A 21,668-nucleotide genomic window follows, 5' to 3' on the forward strand; every position below is an offset into this window, starting at 1 on the left:
CTGTGTCACCTGGAATTTCAATAATAATCACACAGAGAAACTGTTTACAGCGCTACAGCAGGAGAAAGTGAAGTTGGTCTGTGAACTGGACAGTCTGAGTCGTTCTTTGTTTCAAACATGTCTGATGGTGTGGCTGCTGGTGCTCTCTGCTGAGGGACACTCCTTGATCTCAGGAAATTCTTTGATTCAGGGTTAACACATCAGAGACCATGGCCACAACAATCGGTCTGTGTTTTCGCAGTCAGAGAGGGTCAGAGTACAGAGGGTGATACTTGCATTTCTCTCAGTTATTCAGAGACCAACCAAACTTTTATATAATAAACTCACATCTGCCTGCTGATTACCCATACCATTTAAAGATGATTATATATGACATATCATTCATAACATTTATTTGAATGTAAGAATTGAGATGATAACTGTTTGCTTTTTGTCTCCATAAGCATAGTATTCTGAAAATGTGCATTGTTTGACAAGACATGATCATATTATATATTTATTTGATGACATTTATAGAACTGTTTTTGTGTTTTGTTTTGTGGAGAGCCTGGAACCTACCTTGTGTCAAAATAGGCACAATTTATCTATTTCATTGCTTATGATGAACAGAACAGGTAAATATATTATAATATCATGAGAGGCTGACAAAATAATTCCCAAAATAACTTATTTGTTTTCTCTTATGTGTTACAATGAGCAGTTATTATTGTACTGTTATTCTATGGGACAAAATTAGCTGTATGTATTTCCTATTTTGAACTTAACATGTTAAAAACACTGTTGTGTGGTCTGTTGTGATTTGGCTGTTTACTTTGGGGACAGTTAGAATAACCGTCTGCAGCCTGTCGGCCATGACAGAACATCATGTGCTACACACACTGACCTTGACACATGCTAACACGTCATTCAGAAGTCAACACAACAATGATTCAAACAGAAATACAAACAAAATACACCTCAAGCAAAAAAATACTCCCACACCTCCAAAATATTTTTCTCAATAAATGCAGCAGCAGATGCTGAACGTGTCTTCTGTCTTCCTGGTGGAGGGAGGGTCTAACTGAGCATGTGCAGTATGAGCATCACTCTAGCATGTTTCTGATTGGAGAAATAACTCTTGTTGCAACTGTCACCAGTCTCCCCTAGCTGATAAAAACAGCAGAAGAAGAAAAATGATGTGCCTCGGTAGTTTAGTGACAATAGTAACAGTTCACTGATGAAAACCTCAGAAGCAGACGCAGCTTCTGTTTGAACTGTAGGAAAAGTAGAGAGTATAGAGTTTTTCTATCAGTCCTGGATCATGGTGATCTTTCCCCTCAGATTCATTCACTCACCACTGTAGTCTGTAGAACAGGTGGTCGGTCCTCTCTGGTGCAGAAGCATCATAAACACCTGCACCTTTTCATTTTAGTTTGGTACAACACCCCAAAAAAATCACAACATCATCATTTTCAACCATGAATGGTGAGCTGAAATCATGGCTTATATCATGATTGCAATATCCGCCAAAATAATAGTAAACTGTTTTTTTTTCATATCATGTAGCCCTACTTTTCATCCATAAACCTCTTATTGGACGTTCACCACCCTGTATAATATCTGTGCCACAGGACCCGGCCAAACTCACTCCGCTAACTGTCCTATGTAAGTCCTGCTGGTTTGCTCTGCCTTTGGTTTCTGTGCACCAAACACATGAAGTCTCCAGATGGACGTACTCACCACTGCTGGATGATCTCTACCCACCTCACCTCAGTGTGCAAGCGCTTTCACTCAGTATTACACTCTTTTCAACTGTCCATAGGCTAACACTAACACAAACACGAGTGAATCATAAATGAACTACCTGCAAGATAAAAGCTTTATGGCGCTCTCTCACCACACAGATCATTCAGTGGTTGAACTGATCAGGGATCAGATAAACACTAGCAGGTCAGTTCACCTTGTACACATCAAGACGTATGAAGTCAGTGTCCCGGTTCAGGTTCTATAATCAAAACAGATGTAGGAATAATGTAAAAGTAAATAATGAGGGGATGCTGCAGGTCTTGTTGTCTGTGAATAAACTGAACTAACAGTGTTTTCTCTCTTTCTTCACACAGAGCTGGAAACTCAACAACAGAGAAAGTGCTGAAAAGGTTTGAGGAGTAAAATGATGAGGGGGCAGTGGGAGGACTGAGTCCCCAGCAGACTAGACACAGTGACAGCAGGACATGGCAGCAGTGTGTGTGTGTGTGTGTGTGTGTGTGTGTGTGTGTGTGTGTGTGTGTGTGTGTGTGTGTGTGTGTGTATGTGTCCAGCAGGCGTAAAACACTTCTTCCCTTATTGTCAAGTCAAATAAAGGTTGTCGCGCGCCAAGCCTATTGTCCACACTCTGACCCCCACCCTCAGAAGAAACCTGCCTAACCACACACACACACACACACTCACACACACACACACTTCAGTCCCCCACGTCTTTGTCTCCAGCAACAGGAGGTGTGGTCGTTTTTCTACAGTTAATGAGTTGGTGGGGCCTTGAGGACCAAGCGGAGGCACGGGTCATTCATTCATTTAGCCCTTTAAGCCTCCTTAGCCCACTTCCCCCTTACACACACACACACACACACACACACACACACACACACACCACAGAAAAGTGATACACTCATATCACTGAAAAAGCAAAAGCACGAAGTTTACTTGCAAATGAAAAACACATTTCTCCACTTTCTGAAAACAGCACACACTCTAAAACTTCACAAACACACATCCACACACAAACACACAAACACACACACACACACACACACACACACACACACAGCCATATAGTCCTGGCGTCTGGTGGCACAATAGCTTCTTGTAGCAGCTGGTCAGCAGTAGCCATAGGAGTCACACACACACACACACACACACACACACACACACACACACACACACACACACTCACACACAAACATGCAACATGTACAAGCCCCTGCATGTCTAATGACGTGCCAAGACGACATAAGAACAAGAGAAGAAGACTTGGCTGACCATCTGTGGCATGAAGCCATGAGGAACATCTGCGCTAAACACACTCACTTACACACACAGGCATGCATACACAAACATGTTAACCAGGCATGCGTGTTCACAAAGGCACACAGGTCTACTGTATGTCTGCTCAGTACAACCGCACATGAACATTAACATGGTATTTGGTAAATTTGGTATTTGCACTGTATGTTTTCACATTTATTCACTGTTTAGATGAACCTGCTGAACAATGTCACTCCCATATACAAGGTTCATCTCTGCTGAGCAATGGTTGTGTTACAATTTTCTCAATGTCCATCATTCTGGTGGACAGGGTCATAGAAATTCCATCATGATCTGTCATCGCCTGTCATTTTAATTTTTAATGATAATTAGACCTCACCTGTTCAATCATTTTCAAAGACAAGAGGGATTTTGCATTTATAAGTGCATGGAGAGAGTGACAGTGGAGGAAACTAAAACATTGCGGCCATTGTGCCTAAACAGGCAAATATGAACAAGGCAATTTTTTTTTTTATATATTTTTTGGGCTTTTTATGCCTTTATTTGATAGTGCAGTAGAGAGAGACAGGAAATGGGGAGAGAGGGCGAATGACATGCAGGCCTCGAACCGGGGCCAACTGCAGCGAGGACTGTAACCTCTACACATGGGGCGCCTGCTTAGACCACTACGCCACACATCGCCCCCTGAACAAGGCAATTTTACAGAATCAGACAATTACAATTAAAATATGAACAAACCAAAACCTTCCTCCATGCACTTAAACCGGTTGCTCACCTGATCGTAATCTAATGCACTGAGCCAGACGACCACTCTGGTTCTGAAGCCTGAACCTGAGCTCAGCACTGCAACGACTCACTTCACCAGGAGGAACCCCCACAGCATGCACTCCTTCACGTTTTTACATCATTCTTTAAAAAATTCAGTCAGTGACAGAAAATATTTGGTTAACACGACTCCTGAATGAAAATGGCTGCTCAACATACACTCACCTACAGACGTGTGGGCTCAAAGAAAACATGAGTCAGGCCAGAGACAACCTGAATTAGCCAATACATTTAATGTTCATTTAATGTGTATTTTTTTCTTCTCCTTTAATCTGATAATATTAATATTTGTCAGAATGTTAATAATGTTACAAGTATGGCATACTGACAGTAAAAAGCTATGAGCAGTAAAACAAAGGCTTGTGTTTCCTCTGGTTGATTCTGCATCAAGATCTGATGTGGCAGAAACCTGACTTTATAGAAAAACACTGATTATCAGTCATTTCTTTTGTCTTCATGAAGGACTGCAATCATACACTCAGTGGAGCTTTCTGTAAGAGTGCTGCTCCTTATAAAGACATCACACACACGCACACACACACACCTCCCCCACTTCTGGGAAACACCTGCAGCCATGCTTCTTATTAAGGGGAACAGAACACAGTTCACACATCCCTTAACCAATTAGACTAGAGACTGCTCAGACACACACACACACACACGCACGCACACACACCTCCTTAGTCACTGCTTATCTGTTCTAACAAAACAACATGTATCTAGTCTCACACTGTTCATTAACAGAGGAGCAGAAAAACATCTCAGATTCAGATTCAGCTGGTTTTCATGAAATACTTCTGACATGTGAAGGATATGATGGTATGAATCATGTTGATTAAGTATGAATGATAATAATCATCATGCTGTAGTGTCATATCAGGAGGGAAATCTGGATGTAAGTCTGAAGCAGCTGAAGTCTAATGATCAGGCTTCAGGCTGCAGTTTAAATTACACCAAAAGTCCTAAGTGTAGGACACAACAAACACAACACAACATTTTGCTCTCATACAGCCTTAAAGTTATAATCTGGAAAATATCTAAGAACAACTAGACCTGTGTTCTATATGTTGTTGAGTTGTGTTCTTACATTTTCCCAAATGTTTCCATCAATTCTCAAACCAGAGAAATCTGCGATTTTAATCATGGTAACGTTTCATTGGTCTCCTGTCAGTGACATCATATCCTCTATGATCATGTGTCAGTGTGTTTGTCTGACAGAAACTAAACATTGACTTTTATCTAGTTTTAAGCCACATACACTTTTTCCACCTTGGTGATTTTCAGCTCTGTATTTGAACCAGATGAAGGATTTTAGTCGTCGGACGTCTGGATCTGAAGTTATCAGAGAAACAAGCTGAGGAAATGTTAGACAGCTCAGCTCCCAGCTGCTGGAGACGTCCTGTCCTGTGTCACTGAAGAGCGTCGCTGAATCTCTGATTGTTAAAGTCAAACTGTTTTATTCTGTGTTTTTAACTGTTATAATCACCGGGTCTATTTTCCTGAACCACTGACACTGAAGCAATCTACTTAATCCAATCTTCAACTCCCATGTTCCTACGCTATTTCATGTCACCCAACAGCATCTTTTGCTGTTGTTTTGATTGAGACCCCTAGAGGCAGAAGTTACAGACTCTGTGTTTAACAACTTGAGGGTGGTTTCATATATGAATTAAATGGGTTCATCATCAACTGGGGAGCATTTTATTTTTTCCTGAGGATTTTCTCATTAAGTGTCCAGAATATAAAGGGTCCATCCTCTGGAGAGTGTGAATGTTCTCAGTGTGTGTTGAGGCCTGTTTCGTGTTAATAATTCTCATGTATAAGTGGAGATTTTAGCCAGATGGTGGCTTTAGAGTGAGGTCAGGAGACCACCAGAGACATCACTAATGATCCTTTGGGGACTATGATACAGGATCTCAGTGCAGTGTGGTCAGTATTTGTTGAGTTATCAGAGTATTAGATGAATGGATGGATAGATAGATGAAAAGAAAGACAGAAATTCTCAAGGAGTTTTATAGCACAGGGGTTGACCTAACATGAGATTAAGACCACCTCCACTGACATCATGACAAATGTTAACACTTTATGAAATACAACATTATCCTTTGGGGGATATGATGTCATCTATGATTAAATGGATCAGAAGACAGATCAAGTCCAGTGATGGATGTTTAGTAAGAGGCCAGGATCCACATGAAGGGCTCTGAACTGTGACTTTCATTAAGTACTGTTGCTGAATAATGTGTGGAGCATTTGTGAAATGTCCCTTCTCTAATTTTAGAGCTAGAAACTTCAGTTCAGTGCATCTCTATAAAAATCTCTGCAACATAAAGTCACTGTGAGAAGAAAGATCAGATCAGATCAGCAGACAGACATGGCATTGTCTGAAGATGAAGGCAGTGAGGACGATGTTGATGTGAGGACAGAGAGAAGAAAAAGGCAAACTGAGACAAAACACTGGAACTGTCATTGAAACTGGAGTGTGTACGTGTGTGTGTGTGTGTGTTTGTGCGTGCGCGTGTGTGTGTGTGTGTGTGTGTATGTGTACGTGTGCTGTATGTGTGTGTGTGTAGCAGTGGTACTAGAAACAACCCCACCACAGACACACTATATTCCTCTGCCTCTTCATCTTTTTGACATCAACATATGATCCTTTGAACACAGCACACAGAGCACGGTTGTAACATGTGACTGAATAGGGTGGTTGACCCATATAAAGTCACATCCACCAAGACAGGCTTCCAGTAACCTGGAGGACATTCTCCCCACTCCTCACTCTCTGTGTTTAAGAGAACAACATCATTTTAAGACACCAGGAGCCTGTGTGTGTGTGTGTGTGTGTGTGTGTGTGTGTGTGTGTGTGTGTGTGTGTGTGTGTGTGTGTCTGTGTACTGGGCGGGAAAAATATTTGTCTTGTGTCGGTGTCGCTCACATTGTAGTACCTGGCTGTTTGGCTCCTATAATTATTTTGTGTGAGTCTCATACATATGAATTTATGACATCATGTGACCTTCATCATATTTTTTCAGTTGTGAGTGTGGCTGAACATGTGTGATGAAATAAACATAAACAGGCAGATGAGCATACATGTCTGCATGTGATTGGGTCGTTTCAAGTCGCACTACCATGACCACACACATGTTCTAAAAACACACTCACCCCATGTTGTGTGTGTATGTGTGTGTGTGACTGCAGGTGACCTATATGTGTCACTGCAGTGTGTAGGAGACCCCTGGGCTTTTGTTAAGTTTGGTCATATTAACTCAACTAGCATAGACACACACACACACACACACACACACACACACACACACACACACACATGCATGCATGCACGTACCAGGGGTCAGATACAGAATTCATCATGTAAGTGCTGTGGTGCACCGGCTGCTCCAAACTACAGATGAATCCAGTCAACAGTGTAGCTTCACTGACACACAAGTCTACAGACCGACACTAACCCACTGGATCTACTGTACATTAAAGAACCATTTATCCAGATGGACAGTCCAGTTAAATGATTGACACAAAGACAAATGGCTCTGACAACTGTAGTCTGGACCTACTGTACAGCTGCTGCAAGTAAAATATATGTTCTGTAAAGACATGTCAGTTATTCCTGAAATATTGTCCCACAATGAGCAAAGTAAAACATGTGGTCTGGTGAGGCTCAGAGGGAACTGGTCACTTCCAGGACAGGTTTCTCTCTGTGGACAACTCCTCTAAAGAGCGTGTCAATCTATGCGTCTGTAACCAGAGGACTCTAGACTACAGGACTAATCTGAATCAATTTTTCTTTGGACATCAACTGTTCTATTACTCCAACAGCTATAGGAGCCTGATCTCCATTATCCATACATCCATTTTCTTGCTTTAGATGAGATATATAAACTCTCCAGTGTGTTCTGGGTCTACCCCGAGGTCTCAACCAATTGAATGTTCTGGGAAGACCTCCAATGAAAAGCACCAGGAGGCAAATCCGAACCAGATTCCTGAACCACCTCAACTGGCTCCTTTCGGTGTGAAGGAGCAGCGACTCTACTCTGATCTCCCTCCTGTTGTTGGAGCTCCTCACCATGCCTCTACAGCTGAGTTCATTTCAGCCGTTTGTATCTGTGATCTCATTCTTTCAGTCACTACTCAGAGCTCAAGAACGTAGCTCACATTTTTAAGATACACTTTTTACACCTTGGGTGATTTTCAACTATATATGTTATCCAGATGCAGGTTTTTGGTCTCAAGATCTTGGCTCTTAAGTTATCAGAGAAGCTGAGTAAATGTTGGAGACGTCCTGTGTTCCTGAACTGTGTCTGAAAATCAGTGCTTTTAAATGTATAACTGTTTTATTCAGTGTTTTTGATGTTTTTAATCCCCTGGTGTGTTTGTTATGGGGAGAAGAACACCTCTGTGGATAATTCAGCTGCTGAACCACTGACACTGAGGGAATCCAAACCAGGGGGAGCTGACTGCAATGGTGGTGAAGACAAAAACTCCCATGATTTCACACTATTTCACAATGTCTTTGGTTATTGTTTTGATTAAAAGAGCCCTAACATCAGAAGTTACATATTGCATGTTGCTATGGTTACCTGCAGTTTTTATACCTGGCCTTAAATGTTTGTTTAACAGGAAGCGTTTGACCCACTCTGTGATGTTAACATTCTCCTGACACGGTACAGTATGACCCCTAGTAGGAACATTATAGAAGCATCATATAGATTTTTGTTGAGGTTCCACACACTGTATCAGTCACTGTAGAGTCGCGGTGTATGAGACAGTTTCTGCTGCACACTTTAATGAACTGAAGACAGCACAACACAGAACAACACTACATGTGAGGCTGTGAATGACATTAGGTGAAGGATCAGTCTATCAGAGCTGACCTCCATCACTCACACACTGTTAACCTGTCAGCACCGGCTGTGTGTGTGTGTGTGTGTGTGTGTGTGTGTGTGTGTGTGTGTGGTTGAAGGTCACAAGTTGAAGTGATTGTGTGACTCTATGGTTATAACTCCTCTCTAATCCCTGCCTTGGCATTCAAGTATGAATTGCGACGCTCCATTGACTTCAGATTACTCTGCACACACACACACACACACACACACACACACACACACACACACACACACACACACACACACACACACACACACACACAATGAGGTCTGGAACAGATTACCTTGTCCATACATTAGAGGTGTAGTCAAGCATGTACTCTGCGCATGTATCTTACTTTACCATGCAGTGTGTGTGTATAGAAGATGAGCTGTCAGTGTAGGCAGAGACACAGAACACAATTTGTTGAGGTATTCTGCGAGCTTAAATAAATACATTTCAAAGACTGATATGTCAAAGCCACAAATTAGTGTTCATGGAAAATTAAATCAGGTTCACAGCAGAAAAGTCAAATTAATATCCAGAGGAAAGGCCCCTGTGCACAGAGATGCTCCTCACAGGAGATTTACTGAGAGCAGCTACAGCAGCTCTGGAATTTTTTTTTTTAACATGTTTTTTGATTTATTTTTTCTTTATAAAGAATCAACTAAATGGTAAATAGATGTTTATATCACAAGTTTGTCTCTCGGTCACCCATGTACAGTCATATACCAAGGCTACGACTGTGCAAGGCACCATCCATCCATCCATTTCCTGCTGCTCATTCAAGGTCAGGTCATGGTGGCAGCAGGTCGGGTGAAGTAGTCCAGATGTCCCTCACTCCAGCAAAGTTTTCCAGCTCCACCTGTGGGATCCTGAGGTGTCCCCAAGCCAGATGAAATATCCAAATCCAAATCCAAATGGAAATCCGAACATGATTCCTGAACCAGTGTGTGGAGCTGGTGGAGAACATTTTCGAAAACATCGCTCAGAACATTCTCACAGCTGAGATCTAGTGACTGTGAAGGCCAAAGCTTACCAGTCTGAACAAGAGCTTCAACCATCGTTATCATTGCAAGACAAGAGGTTATAATACCTCCTCTGAGCAGCTATGTCTTCAGGACAGACTGGAGGCTACAGTAAAGAGACAGAGACAAGAGTTATCATTGGTGATTGATCCACCTCTGGAGACAGATGTTGGTGAGTAAAGGAATGAAGTTTGATGCTGAACTCACGTTTCCTCTAGACTGGTAAGTACACAGCTGCTAATGCTAATGCTCGTTATGTAGCAACAGCTGAACTTACATATAGCTCATATAGGTTGTGACTTGTCTGTACGTACTTCTGAGCCTCGCAGTCAGCTAGGCTGGGCCTGAATCCTCCTCGCAAACACTTATGGACTTGCAAGCCTAGGCCTAACAGTCTACAGAATCACCTCTGTTGTTAGGTATTTGACTCTCCCTGGTGCTGTCACCTATTGTCTCTCCTTTGGCAAGGTAGTCGATTTAATGGAACTCATTCCGACTCTCATTGACCTACATCCCACTGTCAACATTGTTTTAACACACCTGGGAACGAATGACATCATGGACAGAAATTTCAGCAAATTACAGGCAGACCCTGTGCTACACAATTGAGAATCTAGGAAAACTAATGTCTGGCCCCATTCCAATTCTCTCCAAAAACGTTTTAGCCGACTCTTCAGTCTCCATCACTGGTTAAAAAACCTCTGCTCTGATGCAAGATATGACTTTATCTCAAACTTTGACTACTTCTGGACTAATTCAAGCCTGTACAGAGCAGATGGTGTGCACCCTAACAGAAAGGGAAAAAGAAGTTGACCACTAATTTTATCTGGATATTCAGATATTTTATATATATTTCATTAGTTTTTTATTCTACATTTGAATATCTTGCTCTTATAATCAGATCTGTGGGTGTGATCGCTCTCCTTCCTCTCACCGCCATACTGCCAACACTCTGTCTACCTATGCCCTACTTCAATCCAACAAGCTTCATGATGTGGTGCAGCAGCTCAGTTCTGCAATTTGTGCTCTTGATCCAATGCCTACTAAGTTGCTCAAAAATGTTTTTGGCTGTTTGGTGGAGGATGACATTTTGGAATCTTCCCCTCATGTCTCAAACATGCTAATGTAAAATCACTGTTAAAAAAGAGTAACCGGGATCCACTAGTTTTTTTTTAAACTATAGACCAACATAACACCTTCCATTTTGTGGTCTCTTTCTCTGTAGCTATTGGTAACTGTGAATCTGATGAGATTAGCATTCCATATGGAGTCCCTCAGGGGTCAATTCTAGGTCCTCTGCTGTTCAATTTGCAAATGCTTCCACTTGGGTCCTTAATACAGCAATATAATATTTCTTATCAATCATATGCTGATGACATACAGTTATACATGTCTGGCACAAGTCAATTAAAAACATATCTCTTTTCGCAAGCTTTTAGTTAGGTTTAAGTGTGTGGTGTAAGTTAGTAGTATTATTATTATTATTATCTGCCTTTTAGAATAATGATAATAATAATACCTTCCTATTCTGTATTTTTTTGTTCTGTTTTATTTATTTAATTCCTTTTCTTCTTATATGCTATTTTACATTTTGTCATGTATGATGTATCCCTGCTTTTATTTTGAAGCACATTGAGTTTATGCCTGCCGTATGAAATGTGCTATATAAATAAAACTGACTTGACTTTCATACATTCATTCATTCATAGAGTTGTATGTATGATATGATGTCATTTTTAAGACATGTGACAGATGACATGCATTGTGATTTGCTGAAATGTGGGTCAGGAAGGCAAAATGAAGGAGGAGAGCAGGATCGAGCCAGTATCACCACTGATGTCCACATCTGATGCAACGCTGTCACTGAAAACTTTATTTCTCGGACTCTGAAGCAGATAGAGACATCAAATACAAACCATTTGAGATCTGAAACCTTTGGCTTTTTGTAACTCATTGCATTTTCAAAGTTTTCAAACAGAGGGAAAATCAGGTCTTAATGGCTTAATTCATCCTGCTGGTATGTTATTTATGTGAAATTTGAATTCCTAATAATTGATGATCATATTGGACCTACTACTGTGAATCATGCAGCAATTCTATACATTTATACCTTACCAATAACTATTACTGAAAAGTACTGCTCTGTGTACGCAAGCAGGTGACTAGCTGGGCCCAGTACACACAGTACATTGATCTTTAATCTAGAGCCACTGACCTCCAGTGTTACAGCATGAATTTCAGCAGCGTTCACAATGATACAGCTCAGCCTTTATGAGCTGTTACAATCACACATCAATCAGACCGTGTGTTCATGCATGCCTTCACCGCAGCTCATCTCAGATCCATTCCTGTCCATGTATCCTAACGTCCCAATCAGCATTCAACCAAAGACAATTTGGGGTACCCATAGTCCTCAGGGGTAGGAACTCTGAGGTGATTGGCCAACCACTGTGACTAAGGCTGGAGTCCTGTCCAATCAAATTAGTGGATATCCTGGGCTGGCCTAATTAAGCGCATTGAGATAACGAGGTCCAGGGGATAATTGGTGGGCGAGGAGCACAGGAACAGACGGGTGACCTCTGGAAAATTCGTCTGCCTTCATCTCTCATATCTTTCTACATTCATCTTCCAACTGTCTCTCTGTTCTTCCTTCTCTCCATCACTTTGTTCTGCCATTCATTCATTATATTCTTCAGCTTGTCTCTGTATATTGACAGAATTAGGAGTGTGAGCATTTTACATGTAGTAGATTGAGTTTGGACCCCACATCCACGAACAGTAGCAATGTTCGTACAGCTCGTAAAGTTTCACTTCTGCTTCGTGGACTTAATGTGCAGTTACCTGGATGCATGCATCTTTTATGCTAATCACACTCTGTGGGAGGAAAGCAGTGGCCTTTGTGTGCACTCTCACTGGCCAGACTCCACTTACAGCTAGAAGACAGAGATGGGACTAGAGAAGGGAGAGCAATTAGACTGAGTCTTGCCCGACAAAGGCAGTTCAGACAGAACTGGTTTTCTGGATGTTTTCCGGGAAACCTCCACTCAGCTCTGACTCACCCTGACAGTCAGCCTGAGGACAGATGATGACTGAATTTTAAATTGGAACATTTCCTGTAAAATCAGACTTCACACAGCACCCTCTAGAGACACAAAAGACTTTATACAAGATAGTAAACGTGCAAAACTGGTGAACACCCCTTTAACTTCTAGCAGGTTCGGAGCTCCTAAAGGAACATGGGAAAAGAAAAAAACTTGTGTGTGTGTGTGTGTGTGGGGGGGGGGGGGATCTTTGAGTTTCTCATTGCACTGTGCGTGTAAAAAATTAACAACTTGATGCGTTTGTCTCTACAGTTTTCAGGAGCTTAATTGCGCATGCACGACATCCACCTGTAGACTCCGATGGGCAGCAGCACAGTGGACCATCAGCTCCTTGGAGATAGTAAAACCTTCATGGAGAGTAGCAATGGCAGGCAGCCATTCGGAGGAGGCTATTGGTATTTTGAGGAGGCTCCTTGGTTCACCAGATCTCATGACCGGTCTTATAATACATCCATGGTTACACTGAAACAACTTCTGGGCGTACTGAATAAATATGTGCCAGCACTCAGAATACATGTGCACAGTGCCCCGTGCCATCGCAATGAGCACATATGTATCCAGAAGTCAGTACATTAACACACACAAGCAGCCTATGTCACGCTGTGTTAAGATGGTGGGGTGTGTAAATGCGCAGTGTGTAAATACATGTTTTTGGTGTGTATGTGAAGTTTTCAATGTGTATGTGGTTAATTTGATGTGTATGCGCAGACTTTCATGGTGTTTCACCCTAATCATTCTCCGATAAATAAGCCTACTTATGAGGCGAAACCTTCACGTGTGCACACGAATGAGCACGCAAAACTTTCACCAGAAACTTTTCTCGTGAGCATGCGAAACTTTCATGTGCGCACACGAAATTTTCTGGTGCACACCAGAAATTGAAAGATGTATTTTTTTCCCACAACTTTTTTTTCTTTCTTTTCCCCATGTCCCCTTAGGGGCTCCGTAATAAGGTGAACTAACTCTGAAATTACTGTTGTGAGCAGTTACTGTTTCAAGTTTCAAAGGTAGGTGCATGTGTATAATATGTTGAAGTAAAGATCTGTAACCAGAGTTTTCCTTACTAACATTTTACAGCGACGGCCCACTGCTGCAAGACATTGCAATTTCATGAAATTGCAATTACTCGACTCTGCAGAGGGGTTTTAATTTGAAAGGATAGATTAAGTGGAGACATGTGGTGATACCTGGCTAAAGTGAGAGAGAGAAAGAAGACAAAAAGAAAGAGAAGAGAGAGAAGGGTAGATTTAACTAGCTAACATTAAGTTAGATCTTTATTACCTATTCATGGCTCTCTCTATGTGTCTGTCATTCAGGGTGGATGTGTGTGTTGCTGTTGTGGAAATTTTTTATTAAGTGGAGAAGCAGTTAAATTTTTCCTTTTCGCTGCAGGACTATATTTTACTCTTTCAGTTGGATTATTAAGACTCTCCACGGTTGAGTTTTTTTATTTTTGATTACTTTTTTTTTGTTTAAAGTAACTGGGACAGTAAATTCAAACTGTATATAAATGGGCCAGGTTAAATGTATGTTTGGATTTCACTGAAAAATACTGAAATAGATTTGTTGACCTTCATCTCCATCCACATTAACACGTTTTAGTTTTAAAATGCATAATTTTTTCTATGTTTCCTCCTCCGTCCACACAACTCCAGAGTTTTCAATCTCTAAAACTGACACTTTCAGAAACTCTGCTGAACCTGTTTCATTTTGAAAATTCTGGGGTTGTGTTTTATTTTGAAAACTCCGGGGGTTGTGTTGTAGTGTGGACAGACAGAAACTGAGACCTTTGGAAACGATGATGTCACACCCACGGTCTCTCCTGATTGGCTCTCATCAGCCTGATGAATACAACATGATAATGAATCACAGTGTTACTGACCTTGTTGTCTTTGCAGCTGTTAAATTCTGCTTTTTAATGCTTCAACTGTCTATGCTGTTCCTCCTTCAGAGGATTCACTGTAACTACCCAACTGCAGAGAAGGCAATCTACTTCCTGTTCACACCTGCTCGCACATACCCAACATATGTGAATGGTCATGTGATGTGTGTTTTCAGGTGTGTGAGTGTGGACGGAGATGGTTTCGGTGTGTCAGTGTGGATGAAGCCTGAGAGCTGTCCTTGTCTTGTCTATGTATCCCAGATAAGGCACAGCCTGGCCAGCTGCACCTTCTATATCCAGAATTTTTCACAATGGTTGGATTGGCCGTGAAGGCAGATGGAGCCTGTGAAAAGACTCTGACACTGTTGTCACCTGAGAGCCTGAGTCAAGGAGGCAAGTGCATGGAACTCCATCAACAGTCAGTGTGGCAGTGTGCCTTGATCCCACTAGCACCTTTAAAAGAGCCTCGTCCGACATTTCAGGTACAGAATGACCCATATTATCAACTTTTTAGTGTCTCTGATTGTGCATAGAACTTTGTGCTGGCTGGGGACTTTGTTCTGGTTGGGCCTCAGTTCGTTCCTCTACTGAAACCCGGTCCAGTTTGAAGATTGATGGTGCTTGGCCTTCCACTCTTGTTGTTTAGCTTTCAACTCTTTGTATTTCTTATCAACCAGGTTTTTGTTGGGAGCATTTTCGCATTGTCTGGCAATGTGGCCATTTTCTCCACATTTGAAACAAAACCAAGGTTTTGGTTCTGGCCTTGGGGCTTGCTGATGTACTTGAACGCCAGCTATTGCAGTTGGTGGCTCAAGGACTGTAGTTGTCTTTTGTTCTTGTTTCCTTCTCCTCTGAGCTCTCTTTTCCGTCTGTGTTGTATCTGTAGTTCTGCCACTTGCTTTCTTAGGCTTTCTGTTTCAGTTATGTATTTCTGGACAATATCCGTATTAAGCTCATCTTTGGAAGTGTCTTCTGAGACATACTGAAATTGCATGACGGGTTTAACTTTTGAGCTCCCAAAATGATGTTGTATCCTATCCATCTTTACTGCTCTCCTTTCCTCTTCTGTTCTCAACTGGAGGAGAAGTTCAGAGAAATCTGGTGGGGAGTCAGTTTTTATCTTTTGTTGAAGGGTCACAAGCAAAGTTTGATCCCAGCAACCACAAGTGAACTGTTTGGATAGCTGTCAGTTTGCTTTAGCTTCACTCACACCACCTCTTCTGATTGCAGTGCTGAGAATTGCTTGTAACCTCTGAAGATATTCAGAGGCCTTTTCACCTGCATCCTGATGAGTGCTGAGAAACTTGGCAAAGATTTCCTTGCCATCATCGACAAGTCCATATGCTGACTGAAGAAGTCGTACATAGTCTCGTGGGGATGAATTGGACCCAAGTTGTCGAACAATGTCTGAAGCAGGTGAGAGTAGACTTTCCAGAATCATCCTTCTTTGCATGTCAGTGGGCCGGCCATCCTGAAACATGAGTTCGACATGTAGGCACCAGGTCTCAAAGTCCACTTCACCATGTGGTTTGGGCACCCAAACTGAGACAGACCGCAGCCGCTTGGAGCCTAGGCTGGGAGTAGAAGCTTCATTCTTGATGACATGCTCTACTATTATGCGTTGAACATCTTGAGGATTCAGTACATCATTATCCAATACTGCTGGAGCAACTGGTGCAGCTCGTCTTTTGGGCTTTGCAGCTGGAACAGTCTGTTTTTTCTTTGGGGGAACTGATGTGCGTGATGTCTCACTACTATCTGACTCAACCTCCCCGGGATCAGAACTGCAGGACTCGTTGGAGCCTACCTTATGTTGACTTGATTCACTGGGGTCTGCTTTTGCTGGAGAAGATGGCTGGCTAGTTGAAGGAATCATCTTGTCAATGCTATCTAAGCACCATTTTACAGTAGGGTCTCTAGCTGCAGCTACCTCAAAGGGAAACTGTGGCTTAAGGTGTGTAACTGCCTCTTCAGAGTCAAACTCAATGATAGCTCTCGATGGTTTTAGCCCTAGATCTTAACCACCCCCCCATATGTCTCAAAAACCTCAGTGATTTCCTCATTGGTGTCATCATCACTAATGCCTCGTACTAAGACTGCCCTCTTTGGATCTACTCCATAATGTCACACCGTGGTGAGGTTGTCTTGTCTTGGGTTTGTTTTGTCCTGTCATTTCCTGTTTTATTTTGAAAAGTAATTCTCCTCTCGTTTCAGGTCACTTGCCCTTCCTCATGTGTCTCAGTCTGATTGCCCTAAGTGTTTCCACCTGTTCCCTATTTCCCTCCATGTGTTTAAATAGTCTGTGTTCCCCTTGTCTTGTGCCAGAGTGTCTTCGTCCTTGTCCTGCACCAGAGCCTTGATCCATGTCCACAGCCATCGCCATTGTAAGCCGTATGTTCCTCGTGACGAGTGATTTTTTGTTTGTAAATTTTTCTACCTTAGCTTAAATTCATAGCCCTTCGTTTTCCTCGTTCAAGAGTGATTTTGTTTGTTAATTCTTATCTTAGCTTAGATTCATAGCCCTTTGTTTTTCCTCGTTCAAGAGTGATTTTTTGTTTGTTAATTCTTATCATAGCTTAGATTCATAGCCCTTTGTTTATTCCTCGTTAAAGAGAGATTTTTTGTTTGTTTACTTATATCATAGCTTAGATTCATAGTCCTTGGTTTTTCCTCCACACGGAGCGTTTTGTGTTTATTTGTTTCTTTTTATTAGAGTTATTTTTCCCTCCTCTTGGAGTGGTTATTGTTTTCTTTATAAGTCAGAGTATAGTGTCTAGTTTGGTTTATAGCCGTTTGTTTGTCACTCGGTCCGAGATCTCCGGTGAATTCAATAAAAGCATTTTGTTATCCAAAATCTCTGCATCTGAGTCCTGCTTTGAGTCTCGGCCTGACACATAATCCTGTTCAACATCAGTAATGGTAGCCATGTTTACCTTGTTTTGCAACCAAAAAAAATAACAATACCAGTAATTCACTGTATGAGCTCTGTATATTCTGAGTTTTACTTAAAATCCTCCTGGCTGGCTTGCCACAAAATGAGAATGATGTAACCACTACTTGTTATGAATTGGGCTGAGTGCCAAATAAATAACTACACCAATATCTTACATACAGGCCCTTTAAGGAGGATGATAAGTAAAACACAAGTTCAACTTAATGTAAATAGAAAGACTGAATTTATTCCACACAAGGATAAAATATAAACCAAAATTTACCCTTTCACATATTCCTTAGATTTGGCCAATAGTAATAAAAACATATATAACCCTTTCAAATAAAACAACAGACCAATTTAAATGTATGCTAATGCTCTTTGTTCAGAGCTCTTCAAATATTAAACAAAATAAATAATTAAATTAATTAAATTAAATTGTCCACCCTTCAGTCCCCTGGGTAGTATCACATTCGGTTCCATACAATTTTATAGTCGTTCTTTATGTCCTCCTTGGACACAAATAGTTTATTTTCCTTGAAAATTTAGTTCAGTTCAGTTCACTTAAGTCAAGGCAAGTCAAGGCAAATCAAAGGCAAGGCAAGTCAAGTCAAGTCAAGGGCCCCTTTTTTTCCTTTGTCTTTTTTCTGTATTTTGCTTATTTGCCTTATTTGTTTGTATTAAGCTTATCTGTAATCCCGATGGAGATCTGGATCGTCCAAGTCCAGCAGCGTCTTGGCACTGACAGTCCCACACGCGACAGCCGTGGTCGTTGATATGCCTCCCACCCACTGGAGTCCTCTTCTCGGAAAAATCGATCATCAAAAAAACCAACCTGCACACCGTACAAGTTAACTTCAGTTAACGTCCCCCTCCCCCACCTTCTTTTTCTTGCGCATCGCTACTGACAACAGCTCATTCTGCGGGCGCTTACCGCCACCCTCTGGACTTTTAGCCAACTACAACAATAACTCTAGCAAAAAAATGAATAAAATAAATTTGACTGAATATGTGTTAAATGTAGGTAAGTGAGGATTACATATGGCAATACAAAATTTTGTGTATACAAAAATAAATGAAGATTTAACTGTAACCTTCTTATGCTACTATAAACTATAAACAAGTGGAATTAAACAGTAGAGTTTAGAGTCGGTTAAATTTATGGGGGTTACATCTACAAAGCTGAGTTGAACATAACTGAAAATGAACACATCAACAGAATCTTAAAGGATAATCATATTTCACCTGTGTAACTTTGGTAATAATCATCATTCATATGTAAATGATTGCTACAGCAGGAACAGTGGTTACATGACCTTTGTAATAAACCACAATGTAACTGTGCATGTCATAGGTGCACTCCGGTACTTAAACAAATAGCACTACACTTCCCCACACCCACCCTCTATCATCATATATAAATACATATATAAATACATATATATATATATATGTATATTTATATATATTTATATAGATATAAGTAAATGGAGCTCGATCAGCTGAAGTGCAGGAGGAGGATCTCCAGTAGGAGCATGAAGTCCACAGTCCATTCACACAGATTGTCGTGACAGCTTATAGCCTGAGGCCAGACTGAGCGTCTGTCACTCACAGCACTGATACGCTCCCTCTGTACATATGAATACACAATGACGACTATGTGAACACAACCAAGTGGACTCACACGCACACTCACTGCTCACTGCAGTCCCTGGTGACTGACGACAAATCACCACTGATGGAGCAGGGCACCACATCAGTCCTCACATCAACTACACCACAAATTAGCTCAATGGCCTCTTTACTGTGAGTGAGCCTCTTCAGTGATTATGCACCAGGCTTAAACTGGGATTAAGACCTTAATTAATCATACAATTGTTTTTTGGCTCCATGTAGAACCAGATTATGGCGATCTGGTTCAGATAAGACGTGTTCATTAGCAGGAATCTAAATATGAGCCTGGCTCTGCAGTTCTCCCTGAGCCCCGAATTCAGTCCTCCACAGAAAAAACCCTTGAGACTGGGGCTAAGATGAGTCCGGCCATAATAATCAAAAGTAATGAGAAATGCATCCGTAAAGCTGTTCGATATTAGTTCAGTAGGTAAAAACAAATTACAGAAGTCCAGAAATGCTAAAGAGAAGTTTGAGGTAATTTAGAGGCAACGTTCATTATTTATTTCTCTAACTCCAAACTGAGAAATGTCTTAGTCACAGTTCTTCAATAACCAAATCAGAGTGATATTTAAGGAACAGATGAAGGTAATACCAGAGTTTGACAGGGAAAATATGTAACTGGTGAATAGACCAAACTAATGTGACTTTTACTGGTAAAATTTGTGGTAAATTTACAGTCACGTTTGGAGAGAGAATCTAATTGTTATTTCTGAATTCAGTTAACCATGTTGGGTTAACAACATGCTACTTGAGTGGAGGTGAAGAGTCTGTTGAAGTCGGTAACAAAGGAAAATCCCAAGCTTCATTCCAGGGACAATCTATTTATTGGGAAAGTTGTGAAGAAGTTCAGAGATGCTGTGTCAGTGGGCATGTTGTCCCACAGGGACCAGAGGTCACGGGCCTTGTCTTCCTAGATAACCATGTTTTTTTTATTAAATAATTATAATGGATACAGATCTGTGTTCTGATGCTCAGGTGGCTGCAGTGAGATCAAACATCACAACATATGTTTAACAGATGTACAACTTGCAGAATTCAACTATAAATGATGCAGGTGTATAAGAGTTTGGATCTACAGTCACTCTAGTCTTTAGATAGATTTTTTTGATACAGCAACTGTGAAACTCTCTTTTGATGTGCACGCTTTACATCCTGTTTGTCCTGAGAATACACATGTACACATTAACACAATAAGACGAGGAATAAATCAGTAGCATTTTCCTTCTCTGGAGCTTCACACACCTGTCAAAGATACAGTAATCTGTGGAGAGTCTCCACAGCTGAGCAGCACTGAAGCCCCTTTCTCTGTAACACAACCTTGAAATTAATTGTGGAGCAGCTGCACAGCAGCTGACCAACAAAAAGACAAATCAATGGACATCATTTTCTGAGCAGAAATTACACTGACTCTGATATAATGGCTCATTTACGCCTCAAATCTACGCACACTGAGGTGTCATTTGGTTTGGTTAAGTGTTGTGTTATACAGCCTGAACGAAACTAGGACATGACACACACACACACACACACACCCACACACATTCTCAGTGGTGCTAGAGTTAAATGAAAGGGAAATCAGGCAGACAGATCAGGTCTGTGGTGAAAAAGCATTCAGGCTCAAAAACACACTGAGAGCTAATAAGAACTGCACAGACGAGTGTGCATGTGGAGTATGTGCACGTAGCTGTTAACAGTGTGAGCAGCAGTAAGAAGATCCCTAAACCATGTGGAAAATCTGAATACTGGCTGCGTTTTCATGTGTGAGCGTGATCGCTCCACAGATGGAGCTCTGCTGAACATGTCAGGTTTTTTCCTGTTAAAACAGGAATCAACTGCATCTGAGACCAGGACCAGGACTTATACCTCCCACACTGAACATAACACATCACATCTGTGTGAGAGGTCTCTGCAGGAGCCTCAGCCTGGCTCCGTGCACAGTGTCCTGCAGAACATAATACGTTTCTCAGACCAAAGAGTTTCACTGTATCAGAAAAAACACGCAAGGAGCTACACTGATGCAAACACTGTGACAAAATGAAGGCTTGTCCATCAAGATTAATGCATGTCACACATCCTCTTTATTCACTCAGGGTTCCCAGCTGTCTTGCCTTCATCTGGTTGGTGTCTAGAGTTGTTTTCACTATCCTGATATCGAGTTACAAGGTGTGTGAGTGGTGTTCCCAGTTCAGGTTTTTTTTCCATCAGTAATCTTAATGTTGCTTCACTTAGAAACTCCACCAGATATTATAGCTGTCTGCCGCAGAAAAGAATCCAGTCATCAAATATTCTCTAACACAGTTGTTGATATGTTTGACTGATGATTTAACCAA

Source organism: Seriola dumerili, unplaced genomic scaffold (assembly GCF_002260705.1).
Source record: "Seriola dumerili isolate Sdu_G_001 unplaced genomic scaffold, Sdu_1.0 BDQW01000088.1, whole genome shotgun sequence".
Taxonomy (NCBI): Eukaryota; Metazoa; Chordata; class Actinopteri; order Carangiformes; family Carangidae; genus Seriola; species Seriola dumerili.